At 50.7% G+C, this 15,773-nt stretch overlaps 1 long non-coding RNA gene and 1 pseudogene across 4 annotated transcripts in view; one reads left to right on the forward strand and one right to left on the reverse strand.

Annotated features, from left to right (window-relative positions):
- Positions 1–15,773, forward strand: part of LOC141053977 (uncharacterized) — a 139,595-nt gene that overhangs the window by 93,496 nt on the left and 30,326 nt on the right. The gene's annotated exons all lie outside the window — the stretch shown is intronic.
- LOC141053960 (uncharacterized) overlaps positions 1–15,773 on the reverse strand; it is a 90,511-nt pseudogene that overhangs the window by 55,618 nt on the left and 19,120 nt on the right.

Below are 15,773 nucleotides of genomic sequence, written 5' to 3' on the forward strand. Positions count from 1 at the left end.
TCTTTTTCTGTTGCTGGGGCTGAGCGGGTGGGCTTGTTTTTTGGTTTCCCGGCAGTGACGCCAATTCAGCACATACAAAGCTTTGTTGATTATTTTACACTTTAGGATCGTGAGATAAATAAACAAAAAAAAATTCAAATGGGGCAAAACTAAATATGAATTTTTATTTTTCTTTACTTTTAACTACATAAATTGTAATAAATTAAAAAATTATAGAGTTGGCCCCCTTAAAAATAGTCTGGGCGAAATGGTGGATGAGGAAAAAGCCAATATGCTAAATGACTTTATCAACAGTATTTACACAAGAAAATCCCATGACGGATAACATGATCAGGGATAAAAATTCTCCTTTAAATGTCACCTGCTTAATCCAGCAGGAAGTACGACGGCGTCTAAAAATCACTAAAATTGACAAATCCCCGGGCCCGGATGGGATACACCCCCGAGGACTGCAGGAATTAAGCACAGTCATAGATAGACCATTATTTTTAATTTTTAAAGATTCCATAATAACAGGGTCTGTACCACAGGACTGGCGCACAGCAAATGTGGTGCCAATATTCAAAACTTGGAAATTATAGGCCAGTGAGCTTAACCTCAACTGTGGGTAAAATCCTGGAGGGTTTTCTAAGAGATACTATACTGGAGTGTAACGGGGTCTAATCAAGCTGGGGTACCTCTTTCAGTACTACCCCGTGTTTTCGGAGGTCCGCTCTGCGTTGGCTGGAGTCTGAATGAATGACGCTGGCTGGAATTCCTTGGTTACATGGGCGCATATAAAAGATCACTGCTTCTCCACGTATTTCCAGTCTGACAACACTTTACTTACAGGACACAGAATATATCACACAGATACAGAGGGCAGGCCAATAGAAAAGCGGCAGGCCAGACATGCATTACAAAAGCCGCAGGTGGCCGGAGCCTGCCGAAGTTTACTGTGGGAATTACAAAGGAGGGGGGAGGGCGGATAAAAGGAGAATATCGTGTCCCCTCTGCCCAGGGGCGCAGCCTGTGGGCTGATGCATTAGGGACATGCATCTCACATAGAACCTATTATACATACATATAACTGCACAACATATTCTGGGTGCTGAGTGGTTCTGTAACACGGCTCCCCTTTTCAGCGACGCGATCGGCATACACAGTCTGATCCTCAACGGATCGGTTTAGGGATGACCGAAGTTTATGGGGTTGGTACAAGTTCCGTTTGTCGACTTAGTCCATCGGTGTTACCATTTTGTTTGCCGGGTCTGTGGTGGATGGTGAAGTCCAGAGGTTGTAGGGCTAAACTCCACCGCAACAATCTGGCGTTGTCTCCGGAGACCCGATTAAACCAGACTAGGGGATTATGGTCCGTTAGGAGGGAAAACTATCGTCCATACAAATATGGTTGCAACTTCTTGAGTGCCCATACTACCGCCAGGCACTCCTTCTCAATGGCCGCATAGCTTACTTCACGGGGCAGTAGTTTCCGACTCAGGTAAGCTACCGGGTGTTCTTGGCCGTCCGGCCTGACTTGGCTCAGCACTGCCCCCAATCCAAACATAGAAGCGTCTGTGTGAACCAGGAAACGTTTAGTTGGATCAGGTGCGGCCAATACCGGGGTATTTGTGAGGCCGTCCTTTAGCTGGCGGAAGGCTTACTCACACTCGGGGGGTCCAGGTTACCTGGCGGGGGAGGTTCTTACGAGTCACATCAGTGAGGGGCTTGGCTACGCTGCTGTAATTGGGGACAAATTTCCTATAATACCCTGCTGTCCCTAGAAACGCCATGACCTGGGTTTTAGTGCGTGGGGTGGGCCATTTGGCTATGGCCTCAATCTTGGCTGGTTCTGGTCACTGTTTCCCACTTCCCACCCAATGCCCTAAATACTGAACCTCTGCTTTGCCCACGTGACACTTGTTTGGGTTCAGGGTGATTCCGGCCTGGTGGATCCTGTCCAATACTGTCTCTAGGTGATTTAGATGCTCTTCCCATGTCGCACTGTAGATGGCGATGTCGTCCAGGTAGGCACAAGCATAGTCCTGGAGACCATCCAGAAGCCGGTCAGCCAGCCTCTGGAACGTCGCCGGGGCATTCTTCATCCCGAATGGCATAACTCGGAACTGGAATAAGCCGAACGGGGTGACAAATGCCGACTTGGGAATAGCGTCAGGACTAAGGGGAATCTGCCAGTAGCCTTTGCATAGATCGATGATGGTCAAATACTTTGCCCCCGCCAGCCGGTCTAACAACTCATCCACACGCGGCATGGGGTATGCATCCGTCACTGTTTTCTCATTGAGCTTACGATAGTCTACACAAAACCGTGTAGTCCCATCCTTCTTGGGCACTAACACTACGGGGGATGCCCAGGGACTGACTCTTCATGACCCCTAAACGCAACATCTCTTGTATCTCTTGTCGCATCCCCTCTCGTACAGACTCAGGGACGCGGAAAGGGTTTTGTCACAGGGGGGTCTGATCCTGGGTCTCAACCTTGTGTTGTGCCAGGTGAGTGTACCCCGGTCTGTCTGAAAACATCCTATGTCGCAGCCTCAACAACGCCTCCGCCTGCTGTCTCTCCCGGGGGCCTAGGTCTTCACCCAAGTGTACCTGGTCCCATGTTTCAGACTGAGTCCTTTCCCCTAAGACATCTGGCAAGGGAAGTCCGGCTACATGCTCTGCTTCAGGTGCACAGACGGCCACTACCTCTTCAGGGTGCTCCCGGTAGGGCTACAGCATATTCACGTGGAACATGCGGATAACCCTGGGGTCGTCACAATTGGCGACATTATAGGTTGTGCCGGCTATTTTCCCCATTACCTGGTAGGGCCCCTGCCATGCAGCTTGAAACTTATTCTGCTTAGTGGGCTCTAACACCAGGACCTTCTGTCCTAATTCCAAAGTGCACTCTCTGGCCCTCCGATCGTACCATATGCGCTGGCGCCGCTGTGTCGCCTGCAGGTTCTCACGTACAACCTGGGTCAGCTCCTGTAGGCGGTCCCGGAATTCCAGCACATAGGGTACAATAGGTACCCCTTCTATGAGGCCCTCCCCTTCCCAGTGTTCCAGAACTAAGTCTAGGGGTCCCCTTACCCGTCTCCCGTATACCAGCTCGAACGGGAAGAACCCCGTGGATTCTTGGGGCACCTCCCGATAGGCAAACAGGAGGTGTGGCAAGAATTTCTCCCAGTCCCTGTAGGTCCTGGTAAAAGTCCCAATGAGCTGTTTTAATGTCCCGTTAAAGCGTTCACACAACCCATTGGTTTGCGGGTGGTACGGGGTGCTTCTAATGGACTTTACGCCGCACAGCTTCCACAGTTGGTTGGTCACCTCTGCTGTAAACTGGGTACCCTGGTCCGAGATAATCTCCCGGGGAAATCCAACCCGTGAGAAAACCTGGAGCAGGGCGGCCGCCACCGTCTCTGCGAGTACGTTAGGTAACGCAACCGCCTCTGGATACCGTGTGGCATAATCTACCACTGTCAATATATACTTTTTCCCGGACGGACTGGGTTTGGCTAACGGCCCTATCAGATCAACCACTACTTGGTTAAATGGTTCCTCCACAATGGGGAGGGGGCGTAATTTGGCCTTGCATCAATCCCCCCTCTTGCCAATGCGCTGACAACTGTCACAGGTCTGGCAGTACTGACGAACATCATAGGTTACCCCCGGCCAAAAGAAGTTGTGGGTCAGACGATGCCTGGTGCGACTGACGCCGAAGTGCCCGGCCAAGGGTATATCATGAGAGAATCGCAGTAACTCCTGCCTATACTTCTTGGGAACTACCAGCTGTTTTTTTATAGTGGGGCTCGTCCCTGTGTGGTGCTGCTCTGTGATCTGGTAGAGGAGTCCCTGCTTCCATACAAACTGTTCCCCTTCCAGTACTCCTCTCCCCTCCTGTGCCTTCCCACGATATCCCTCTAATGAAGGATCCTTAAGTAACTCCCTCTTAAATTCATCTGGGGTGGCCCAAGAAATGTGTCTGGCTATGGGGATACATACAGGGCTGGGATGTCTTACCTGGGACTCCTCTGAGTATGATTCCGCCTCCGCAGCTCGAGCTCGTCTCCGGGTGGTCACAGGATAGGTCTCAGCCAGAGGGGCCACTGAGAATGCAGACAACATGGGCCCCAAGTCATTTCCCAGCAAGACGCCTGCAGGCAAATACTCCATCAAGCCGACCTCAACAAGGCCATCCCCGACTCCCCAGTTCAGGTGAATCCTGGCAGTGGGTAGTCGATGTATAGCTCCCCCTGCTACACGGACTGCCACTGTCCGGTGTGTCTTCTCTTGGTCCCGGACGAGATGAGGCTTCACAAGGGTCAAAGTTGCCCAGGAATCTCTTAGTCCCTGCATACGTTTCCCATTAACCCACACGACCTGTCGATGCTGCTGTCGATTATCTGCCCGGGCTGCCTGCACGGGGTCTACTTCATGCAGCACTTCCTCCATCTCTTCCACCCATTGGTTAGTCGTAGCCCCCAATGCCGGGTCAGCTTCGCCTTGGTAGCAGTGTACAGCAGCCCGGCTGAAGGTAGCTGTTCCCGCCTTTGGCCACTGGGTATGCTGAGTCCGGTTGGGGCATTGTCTTTGCAGGTGGCCCAGCTGACGACAGGTGTGGCATCGCGCCCCAGGGGGACTGTGGTAGGCCAGGTTTCTAGCTGGTCCCCCTACAATCTTCGGTGGTTTGGGGCCCTCCAGGTCCATGGGCGGGCCCCTAGTGACCACCTTTGATCCGGACAACTGCGGCCTCCTGGCATCATGATGTTCATCGGCCAGACGAGCGGCTTCCTCAAGAGTCGTTGGCCGCCTGTTCCGAAGCCATTCCTGTGTCTCGGGGTTTAGTCCATTAAAGAATCGTTCTAACAGGAAGAGCTGGAGGACGTCCTCCTTAGTAGTTGCTTGGCTCCCTTGTACCCACTGTAGCAGTGACCGCCGTAATTTACAGGCCCATTCAGCGTGGGTATCGGTTACGCGTTTTATAAGTCCGCGGAACTTTTGGCGGTAGGCCTCTGGTGTCAGAGCATACCGGGCCAAGATCACTTCTTTGATCCGCTCATAGTCCATACAGTCCTCATCAGGTACCGTGCGATAGGTGTCCGCTGCCCGGCCTGTCAGCTTGCTGGCCAGAATCTGAACCCGTTCCTCCGGCTTCACTTGATGAAGGGCACACTGCAGCTCAAAGTCCTGCAGAAAGCCATCAATGTCTTCCTCTGCCTCCTCAAACTGTCGGAAGGCATTATACTGGATCTTTTTGCGGCTTACTGTTGAAGGTACCTAGTCGAAGGCCAGAGCTCCCCCTGCTCGCTGACTCTCCTCTCTCCGCTCTGCCATCTCCATCTTGGCCAGCTCCACTTTGGTTCGCTCGGCCATCTTTTCCTTCAGATCAGTACACACATCAGCCATCACCTCTCGTATGATCTCTACTGCAGGGTTTAGGCCATAGAACGCCAGTCTGCTCTTTACCTCCCTCTGGAATTCGGTCTCCTCCACATTCACATTGGGGGGGCGCTGCACTGTCGTGTTCCATGATGGCTGCTATCAAATCCGCTTTTGTTTTGTTGCTGGCGATCAACCCTCGGGCTTCCACCAGATCTTTTAATGTAGTCCTCTTTAACTTCTGTTGGTTATTTTCCATTCATTCCTTTCCTCCTGTAGAAGGGGTATCAAATCCCGTTGTCTGCCACCAGTGTAATGGGGTCTAACCAAGCTGGGGTACCTCTTTCAGTACCACCCCGTGTTTTCGGAGGTCCGCTCTGCGTTGGCTGGAGTCTGAATGAATGACGCTGGCTGGAATTCCTTGGTTACATGGGCGCATATAAAAGATCACTGCTTCTCCACGTATTTCCAGTCTGACAACACTTTACTCACAGGACACAGAATATATCACACAGATACAGAGGGCAGGCCAATAGAAAAGCGGCAGGCCAGACATGCATTACAAAAGCCGCAGGTGGCCGGAGCCTGCCGAACTTTACTGTGGGAATTACAAAGGTGGGTGGAAGGGCGGACAAAAGGAGAATATCGTGGCCCCTCTGCCCAGGGGCGCAGCCTGTGAGCTGATGCATTAGGGACATGCATCTCACATAGAACCTATTATACATACATATAACTGCACAACATATTCTGGGTGCTGAGTGGTTCTGTAACACGTAACATGGAGTATATGAAGAAGAACCTCATGACCCAATATCAACATGGGTTTATGAGGGACCGTTCCTGTCAGACTAATCTGGTGAGCTTTTATGAAGAGGTAAGTTCCGGACTGGACCAAGGGAATGCAGTGGACGTGGTATACATGGACTGTTCAAAAGCTTTTGATACGGTGCCACACAAAAGGTTGATACATAAAATGAGAACAATGGGGATAGGGGAAAATATGTGTAAGTGGGTAAAGAGCTGGCTCAAGGATAGGAAACAAAGGGTGGTTATTAATGGAGCACACTCGGACTGGGTCACGGTTAGCAGTGGGGTACCACAGGGGTCAGTATAGGGGTACCACAGGGGTCACTATTGGGTACCGCAGGGGTCAGTATTGTGCCCGCTTCTTTTCAACATATTCATTGATGACCTTGTAGGGGGCATAGAGAGTAGAATTTCAATATTTGCAGATGACACTAAACTCTGCAGGGTAATCAATACAGAGGAGGACAATTTTATATTACAGGAGGATTTAAGTAAACTAGAAGCTTGGGCTGATAAATGGCAAATGAGCTTTAATGGGAATAAATGTAAGGTTATGCACTTGGGTAGAACAAACAAAATGTATAATTATGTGCTTAATTGTAAAACATTGGGCAAAACTGTCACTGAAAAAGACCTGGGTGTATGGGTGGACGACAAACTCACATTTAGTGGCCAGGGTCAGGAAGCTGCTGCAAAGGCAAATAAAATAATGGGATGCATTAAAAGAGGCATAGATGCTCATGAGGAGAACATAATTTTACCTCTATATAAGTCACTAGTGCGACCACACTTAGAATACTGCGTACAGTTCTGGTCTCTGGTGTAGAAGAAAGACATAGCTGAACTGGAGCGGGTGCAGAGAAGAGCGACCAAGGTTATTAGGGAACTGGGGGGGTCTGCAATACCAAGACAGGTTATTACACTTGGGGTTATTTAGTTTGGAGAATCGAAGGCTTAGGGGTGATCTTATTACAATGTATAAATATAGGAGGGAACAGTACAAAGACCTTTCTAATGATCTTTTTACTCTTAGACCTGTGACGGGGACAAGGGGGCATCCTCTACGTCTGGAGGAAAGAAGGTTTAAGCATACTCACAGACGCGGATTCTTTACTGTAAGAGCAGTGAGACTATGGAACTCTCTGCCGTATGATGTTGTAATGAGCGATTCCCTACTAAAATTTAGGAAGGGCCTGGATGCCTTTCCTGAAAAGTATAATATTACAGGGTATATACACTAGTTTCCTTAATATTGCGTTGATCCAGGGAGCTAGTCTGATTGCCGTATGTCGAGTCGGGAGGGAATTTTTTTCCCCAATGTGAAGCTTACTGTTTGCCACATGGGTTTTTTTTTGCCATCCCCGGATCAACATGTTAGAGCAGGATAGGATAGGATATGGGTTGAACGAGATGGACTTAAAGTCTCCCTTCAACCTTAATAACTATGTTACTAGGTTTAACGAGGAAAAGCTTCGGTGACCTCCACCTGCAATGCTCCTGAGGGACATAGTGAAGATGTCCGCCTACGGCTGAGGTTCACAGGAGGACGGGATGACAGTGACAGGACTAGGACAGTGGCGGTGGTCTTCAGCAGAGCCCCGACTGTCACAGTAACCCACAGGTCCCCAGTGATCGCACTGCAGGGGGCTGATGGGGGCTCCTCCACGTGGACACCACCATGCATTTCATTTACATGCTGCTGTCCTAGACTGAGACAGATGGCGGCTATATAATACAGCTGGTATCTGCCTCGTGTGGACGGAGCTCAGCTCCTGAGCCGCCTCCACCACCGACGACAAATTCCCAGGATGTGAATACTATGTCTTTTTGTAGGAAGGAGTTAATATCTCCATAATTTCCTTCCTATTTGTCTGATAATTTGTAATAAATGTGATTTTTTTCCTTGAGATTTCATGTTTTTCAAACTGGGAGTCTGAAGGTTGTTTTACAGTGTAAGAAGATGCACCGGACCGTAGGTAGCTCTCTTGTGCTGGTTCCGGGACTATGGGATGGAGGATATGTATGACGGGTATATGGGCACGGGACTATGGGATGGAGGATATGTATGATGGGTATATGGGCACGGGACTATGGGATGGAGGATATGTATGACGGGTATATGGGCACGGGACTATGGGATGGCGGATATGCATGATGGGTATATGGGCACGGGACTATGGGATGGAGGATATGTATGACGGGTATATGGGCACGGGACTATGGGATGGAGGATATGTATGACGGGTATATGGGCACGGGACTATGGGATGGCGGATATGCATGATGGGTATATGGGCACGGGACTATGGGATGGAGGATATGTATGACGGGTATATGGGCACGGGACTATGGGATGGAGGATATGTATGACGGGTATATGGGCACGGGACTATGGGATGGCGGATATGCATGATGGGTATATGGGCACGGGACTATGGGATGGAGGATGTATGATGGGTATATGGGCACTGGACTTTGGGATGGAGGATGTGTATGATGGGTATATGGGCACGGGACTATGGGATGGAGGATATGTATGATGGGTATATGGGCACTGGACTATGGGATGGAGGATATGTATGATGGGTATATGGGCACGGGACTATGGGATGGAGGATGTGTGATGGGTATATGGGCACGGGACTATGGAATGGAGGATATGTATGACGAGTATATGGGCACGGGACTATGGGATGGAGGATGTGTGATGGGTATATGGGCACGGGACTATGGGATGGAGGATATGTATGACGGGTATATGGGCACGGGACTATGGGATGGAGGATATGTATGACGGGTATATGGGCACGGGACTATGGGATGGAGGATATGTATGACGGGTATATGGGCACGGGACTATGGGATGGAGGATATGTATGATGGGTATATGGGCACGGGACTATGGGATGGAGGATATGTATGATGAGTATATGGGTACGGGACTATGGTGATTATGTATGATGAGTATATGGGCACGGGACTGTGGGATGACGGATATGTATGATGGGTGTTAGGGCTAGCGGAATGCACCAAATAATAAAATAACAGTAAGGTGCGTTCGCAGCCCGGGGTCCACCGTGCAGGGATGGTAAACTGCTGCTATATATATATACACATACATACTGCTTTGTGATTGGGGGCATAGTAATTAACTACGGTTAGTTATAACAATTTATAACGAATATCTCTCTCTCTCTCTATATATATATATATATATATATATATATATAAATAAATTAGCTGAGTGTAGAGCCCCGCCCACTCCGCATAGCCACACCCACTGTACTATCCCACATCACCCCATCAGAGCCGCCAGACTACTACCACTAATATCCCACATCATCCCATCAGCCAGAGCCACCGGACTACTACCCCTAAAATCTCACATCATCCCATCAGTCAGAGCCACCGGACTACTACCCCTAATATCCCACATCATCCCATCAGCCAGAGCCACCGGACTACTACCCCTAATATCCCACATCATCCCGTCAGCCAGAGCCACCGGACTACTACCCCTAATATCCCACATCATCCCGTCAGCCAGAGCCACTGGACTACTACCACTAATCTCCCACATCATCCCATCAGCCAGAGCCACCGGACTACTACCACTAATATCCCACATCATCCCATCAGCCAGAGCCACCGGACTACTACCACTAATATCCCACATCATCCCGTCAGCCAGAGCCACCGGACTACTACCCATAATATCCCACATCATCCCATCAGCCAGAGCCACCGGACTACTACCCCTAATATCCCACATCATCTCGTCAGCCAGAGCCACCGGACTACTACCCCTAATATCCCACATCATCCCATCAGCCAGAGACACCGGACTACTACCACTAATATCCCACATCATCCCGTCAGCCAGAGCCACCGGACTACTACCCCTAATATTCCACTTCAACCCGTCAGCCAGAGCCACCGGACTACTACCCCTAATATCCCACATCATCCAGTCAGCCAGAGCCACCGGACTACTACCCCTAATATCCCACATCATCCCGTCAGCCAGAGCCACTGGACTACTGCCCCTAATATCCCACATCATCCCATCAGCCAGAGCCACTGGACTACTACCCCTAATATCCCACATCATCCCGTCAGCCAGAGCCACCGGACAACTACCCTTAATATCCAACATCATCCAGTCAGCCAGAGCCACCGGACTACTACCCCTAATATCCCACATCATCCCGTCAGCCAGAGCTGCCGGACTACTACCCCTAATATCCCACATCATCCCGTCAGCCAGAGCCACCGGACTACTACCCCTAATATCCCACATCATCCCGTCAGCCAGAGCCACCGGACTACTACCCCTAATATCCCACATCATCCCGTCAGCCAGAGCTACCTGACTACTACCCCTAATATCCCACATCATCCCGTCAGAGCCACAGGACTATTAACCCTAATATCCCACATCATCCCATCAGCCAGAGCCACCGGACTACTACCCCTAATATCCCACATCATCCCATCAGCCAGAGCCACCTGACAACTACCCCTAATATCCCACATCATCCAGTCAGCCAGAGCCACCGGACTACTACCCCTAATATCCCACATAATCCCGTCAGCCAGAGCTACCGGACAACTACCCCTAATATCCCACATCATCCCATCAGCCAGAGCCACCGGACTACTACCCCTAATATCCCACATCATCCCATCAGCCAGAGCCACCGGACTACTACCCCTAATATCCCACATCATCCCATCAGCGAGAGCCACCGGACTACTACCCCTAATATCCCACATCATCCCATCAGCCAGAGCCACCTGACAACTACCCCTCATATCCCACATCATCCCATCAGCCAGAGCCACCGGACTACTACCCCTAATATCACACATCATCCCGTCAGCCAGAGCTACCGGACTACTACCACTAATATCCCACATCATCCCGTCAGCCAGAGCCACCGGACTACTACCACTAATATCCCACATCATCCCGTCAGCCAGAGCCACCGGACTACTACCACTAATATCCCACATCATCCCGTCAGCCAGAGCCACCGGTCTACTACCGCTAATATCCCACATCATCCCATCAGCCAGAGCCACCGGACAACTACCCCTAATATCCCACATCATCCCGTCAGCCAGAGCCACCGGACTACTACCACTAATATCCCACATCATCACGTCAGCCTGGCGTCAGAACCAGAGCGCTGAGTGGATTTGCCATGACTTCCATACCGGGGATCCCTTTAAGAAAGGCCTTGGGTCAGTACCAAAGCGCGGAGTGGATTTGCCCTAACTTCCATACCAGTAATCCCTTTAAGAGACCCTGGGGTCAGAACCACAGAGCTGAGTGGAACGGTCCTAACTTCCATACCGGGGATCCCTTTAAGAGAGGCCTGGGGTCAAAACCAAAGTGCTGGATGGATTTGCCCTGACTTCCATACCAATGATCCCTTTAATAGAATCTTGGTCAGTATCAGAGCGCTGAGGGATTTTCCCTGACTTCCATATTATTATTATTATTATTTATTTATATAGCACCATTGATTCCATGGTGCTGTACATGAGAAGGGGTTACATACAAATTACAAATATCACTTACAGTAAACAAACTAACAATCACAGACTGATACAGAGGGGAGAGAGGACCCTGCCCTTTCGGGCTTACATGCTACAGTATGGTGGGGAAGGAGACAGTAGGTTGGTGGGTTGCAGCAGTTCCGGTGTTGGTTGAGGTGATATCACCGGTAGTGGTGAGAGAGAAGGAGGTAGCGGGGTCATTGCAGGTTGTAGGCTTTCTTGAAGAGGCGGATTTTCAGGTTCCGTCTGAAGGATCCAAATGTGGTTTATAGTCGGACTTGTTGGGGCAAAGAATTCCAGAAAATAGGGGCTATTCGGGTGAAGTCTTGGAGGCGGTTGGGTGAGGAGCGAATAAGTGTGGAGGAGAGAAGGAGGTCTTGGGAGGACCGGAGATTACGTGAGGGAAGGTATCGGGAGATTAGATCAGAGACATATGGGGGAGACAGGTTATAGATGGCCTTGTAGGTCAGTATTAGTAATTTGATCTGGATACGCTGAGGGAATGGGAGCCAGTGAAGAGATCTGCAGAGGGGAGAAGCAGAGGAGTAGCGAGGAGAGAGATGAATTAGTCGGGCGGCAGAGTTAAGGATGGACTGGAGAGGTGCGAGGGTGTTAGCAAGGAGACCACAGAAAAGGATGTTGCAGTAGTCGAGGCGGGAGATGATGAGGGCGTGCACAAGCATTTTAGTAGATTGGGGGTTGAGGAAAGGACGGATTCTGGAAATATTTTTGAGCTGGAGGCGACAGGAGGTAGAAAGGGCTTGGATGTGCGGTTTGAAGGACAGGGCAGAGTCAAAGATTACTCCGAGGCATCGGACTTCCGGTACTGGGGAAAGCGTGATGTCATTAATTGTTATAGCTAGGTCGGGTAAGGAAGATCTGTGAGATGGAGGAAAGATGATGAGTTCAGATTTGTCTACATTGAGTTTGAGGAAGCAAGAGGAGAAGAAGGAGGATATGGCTGATAGACACACTGGGATTCTGGACAGAAGAGAGGTGACGTCTGGGCCAGAGAGGTAGATCTGAGTGTCATCAGCATAAAGGTGGTAGTGGAATCCGTGGGACTTTATGAGTTGCCCCAGACCAAGTGTATAGATTGAGAAGAGTAGGGGTCCTAAAACAGAGCCTTGGGGGACTCCAACAGAGAGCGGGTGGGATGAGGAGGTGGTGTGGGAGTGGGAGACGCTGAATGTGCGGTTGGAAAGGTATGTGGAGATCCAGGATAGGGCAAGGCCTTTGATGCCGAAGGAGGAGAGGATCTGTAGTAGGAGGCAGTGGTCAACTGTGTCAAATGCAGAGGACAGGTCTAGAAGCAGGAGTATAGAGTATTGTCCTTTTGCTTTGGCTGTAAGTAGGTCGTTAGTAATTTTGGTCAGGGCTGTCTCAGTGGAGTGATGGGGACGGAAACCAGATTGTAGATTGTCAAAGAGCAAGTTAGATGATAGGTGGGAGGAAAGTTCAGCGTGGACGTGCTGTTCCAGGAGTTTGGAAGCGAATGGAAGCAACGATATTGGGCGATAGCTGGACATAGCGGTTGGGTCGAGGGTTGGTTTTTTAAAGGATAGGCGTGATTGTGGCATGTTTGAAAGCAGAAGGGAAGGTACCAGATGTTAGAGATAGGTTGAAGAGGTGGGTTAGGGATGGGATAAGTGTGGTGGTGAGGTTGGAGAGGAGGTGGGATGGGATGGGGTCGAGTGCACAGGTTGTGAGGTGCGATTTTGAGAAGAGACGATTAAGCTCCCCTTCAGTGATGTTGGAGAGTGAGGTTATGGGGTTTGGGCATTGGTCTGGTATACAATGGGGTTGTGGTGGTTGAGTGATGAAGACTTGCCTTGTTTGGTCAATCTTGTTTTTGAAGTGTGTGGCAAAGTCCTCGGCAGAGATGAGGGAGGTTGGAGGAGGCAGTGGTGGGCGGAGGAGGGAGCTAAAAGTTTTGAATAACTGTTTTTGGTTGTAAGATAGGGAAGATACGAGGGTTGTGAAGTAGGCCTGTTTAGCAGAGGTGAGGGCAGATTTGAAATTGAGTGTTGCCTGTTTGAATGTGATGAAGTCATCTTGCGAATTTGTTTTCTTCCAGCGCCTCTCTGCAATCCTGGACACTTGCCGGAGCTTTTTAGTGGTGTTATTGTGCCAGGGTTGTCTGTTGATACGTCGCATTCTGCCATGAACGAGAGAGGCAACCGCGTCAATAGCTGATGCGAGAGTGGCATTGTAGAAAGCAGTGGCACCGTCTGTGTCATGGAGTGAGGATATGGATGCCAGTGGTAGAATAGAGTCAGTGAGCGCGTGGGTGTCTAGGTGTGCATGGTTTCTGCGGGGGGGTGCGTGCTGCTGGACATGGGAGCCAGGTGAGGAGGACAGGGATGAGAAAGTGAGGAGATGATGGTCAGATGGTTCCATACCAATGATCCCTTTAAGAGGGAAGATGTGCCTCTGGGATGGAGGATGTGTGATGGGGATATGGGCAGGGAGGGGGGATTCATTTCTGTCATGTACACTCTGCTCCTTTCTGGGGGCAGACAATGGCTGGGAGCTTATGTTCCCAGGGATGCTAGATTTCTCCCACCGTGACAGTGTCTGCTCAGGTGTAGTCAAGTGGGAAAACTTGCTCATAGCAACCAATCACAGCTCAGCTTCTTTTGAACAGCTCTGGTGAAATGAAAGATGCTTCGTGATTGGTTGGTGATACACACACACAAACACACATTCAGTTTTATATATATAGAGATATACATAAATATATATATGTGGGGTCTCCGGCAGTGACAGGTGCAGTTATTTATAAGTAGCTTGTTATGTGGCGGCCCCATATATCGGGGAGGGGACATCTGTCGGGGTCTATTGGACATTTTCTGGGGTGATTTTCCTCTGATGTCTCCTGACACAACTCTCCACCTCCTGCTCTCCTCGGAGATAATCGGCACTAGAGACGCTTTCCCACCGCTTCTCCCCTCCCCATACAGAACATGTGCCCATGTGTATGAGGGTCCGGAGAGATGCCCGCACTTTAACCCTAGAACTGCTGGATTCTACTAATCCTTTACCTCTGGTGTCTCCTCAGACACCATAGACCCCCCAACCCATCGTGTGAGCTCTGTAGCCCCCCGCACATAAAAGAGGGCACAGCACCATAATAAGAAAGGGCTCAGCGGCCACAATATGAATAAGTCCTCACCCCCAATCTCACATATTACTCACAATCCCAGGAGCCGGCAACTCTGGAGGTGGAAGAATGGAGACTTACCTGGACGGCAGACAGCGGGGTCCTGGAGAGGCTGCTTAGTGCTGGAGGACGGCAGACAGCGGGGTCCTGGAGAGGCTGCTTAGTGCCGGAGGACGGCAGACAGCGGGGTCCTGGAGAGGCTGCTTAGTGCCGAAGGACGGCAGACAGCGGGGTCCTGGAGAGGCTGCTTAGTGCTGGAGGACGACAGACAGCAGGGTCCTGGAGAGGCTGCTTAGTGCTGGAGGACGACAGACAGCAGGGTCCTGGAGAGGCTGCTTAGTGCTGGAGGATGGCAGACAGCGGGGTCCTGGAGAGGCTGCTTAGTGCTGGAGGATGGCAGACAGCGGGGTCCTGGAGAGGCTGCTTAGAGCTGTAGGACGGCAGACAGCGGGGTCCTGGAGAGGCTGCTTAGTGCTGGAGGACGGCAGACAGCGGGGTCCTGGAGAGGATGCTTAGTGCTGGAGGACGGCTTAGTGCTGGAGGACGGCAGACAGCGGGGTCCTGGAGAGGATGCTTAGTGCTGGAGGACGGCAGACAGCGGGGTCCTGGAGAGGCTGCTTAGTGCTGGAGGACGGCAGACAGCGGGGTCCTGGAGAGGCTGCTTAGTGCTGGAGGATGGCAGACAGCGGAACTGACTGCTTCTGAGTCCAGAGAAACCTCCTGAAGATTGGAGGGACGCTCCTCTTCTTGATTGACTCCTGACAGCTGCACAGGAATGGAGTCATATCGAGTATCCTGACAGCCACTGAGGACGATGAGGGTGATGGTGCAGCTGTCTGGAGCCGTCAGGTGGGGGCAGGGGGGATATTGT

This window comes from Dendrobates tinctorius, unplaced genomic scaffold (genome assembly GCF_039654945.1).
Source record: "Dendrobates tinctorius isolate UK_male_01 unplaced genomic scaffold, ASM3965494v1 ptg000173l, whole genome shotgun sequence".
Lineage (NCBI taxonomy): Eukaryota > Metazoa > Chordata > Amphibia > Anura > Dendrobatidae > Dendrobates > Dendrobates tinctorius.